Genomic DNA, 1,680 nt, shown 5'->3' with positions numbered 1-1,680 from the left:
TTTTCAACGACTCAAGGAGTATTCTCTCCGTCTTAACGTCAGCAAGTGTCAATTCGGGAGGGCAGAGCTAGAATTTCTCGGTCACCTGATCAGTCGAGATGGCTTTAAACCGACTCCTGAGAAGGTGCAAGCTATCGCACAATTTCCGAAACCATGTACAATAGTGGAACTCCGCAGATTCTTCGGCCTAGCCAACTTCTACCGGCGCAGCTTACAACACGCAGCTGACACCCAAGCACCGTTACATTGCTATCTGGGCGAATCACGGAAAAACGACAAAAGGGAAATTGTCTGGACTCACGTGGCTGAAGAGGCGTTTAACAAGATCAAGCAAGATCTTGCCAACGCAACTCTCCTGGCACACCCCGTCAGTGACGCTGAGACACGTCTCGTCACTGATGCATCGGACACCGGGATGGGAGCCGCTCTTGAGCAGAGAATTGCCAATGCGTGGAAACACTTGCCTTTTTTTCGAGAAAATTTACAGCGGCACAACGTGGCTATAGCGCCTACGACCGCGAACTCACTGCAGTCTATGAGGCCATAAAGTATTTCAGACACTTCTTGGAAGGTCAGAACTTTAAGGTGGTCACTGACCACAAACCTCTTACTTACGCCTTCGTGCAGCGTTCAGATAAAGCGTCTCCACGACAACAAAGACAACTTACTTTCATCTCGCAATTCACGTCTAAGCTCGAACACCTTCCTGGCGTTGATAATGTGGTGGCCGACTCTCTTTCCCGGGTGGAGGCCATACAACTGCCCACTGAATGGAATCTGAGCGAACTCGCTGAAGCTCAAAAGAATGACCAAGAACTGAAAAGTCTAATCGAATCTTCAGATTGTTCACTGAACTTTCGAAGAATTAAATGGGATTCCGGTCAAAGTTCGGTGTATTGCGACTTGTCAGGCGAAACGCTTCGTCCATACATTCCCCCTCTCCTCAGGGAAAAGGTATTCAAGCTCTTTCACAATCCAGCCCACCCAGGCGCTAAAGTCACGGACAGAATCATCCGTAAGCGTTACGTGTGGCCCAGAATGCATACCGACATTAGCAAGTGGTGCAAAGCATGTTCCGATTGCCAGATGTAGAAAATTGCGCGGCACAACCATCCTGCTCCCGCTCAATTTATAGCTCCGGACGGTCGCTTCAAACACGTCCACATGGACATCGTTGGACCGCTTCCCGAATGTAACGGATTCAGATACTGTCTGACGATGATGGACCGCTTCTCTAGATGGCCCGAAGCCGTGCCTCTCAAAAGATGTCGAAGCGCTGACAGTGTGTCGAGCTTTTGTAGACCACTGGGTCTCACGCTACGGAGCGCCTGAAACACTAACAACTGACCAAGGGAGTCAGTTCGAATCACAACTCTTCAAGGCACTACTTCAACTCACCGGCTGCCAACGAATACGAACAACGGCTTATCACCCAGCATCGAATGGTATGATTGAGCGGTGGCATCGTTCCTAAAAGCCGCAATCATGTGCCACGCGAATCCGGATTGGTCGCGATCTCTCTCAACAGTTTTACTAGGGCTCAGATCAAACGTCATGGACGTCGGTTCATCTCCCGCGGAATAACTGTTTGGCACAACCCTACGTATACCTGGGGAGTTCGTGCTTCCAGACGAGTTCACTCAAAATCCTCAAATATTCTCAGAAGAGTTTCGCGAGCAT

Source organism: Belonocnema kinseyi, chromosome 1, assembly GCF_010883055.1.
Source record: "Belonocnema kinseyi isolate 2016_QV_RU_SX_M_011 chromosome 1, B_treatae_v1, whole genome shotgun sequence".
Classification (NCBI taxonomy): domain Eukaryota; kingdom Metazoa; phylum Arthropoda; class Insecta; order Hymenoptera; family Cynipidae; genus Belonocnema; species Belonocnema kinseyi.
Note: the sequence above shows the minus strand (reverse complement) of the source record.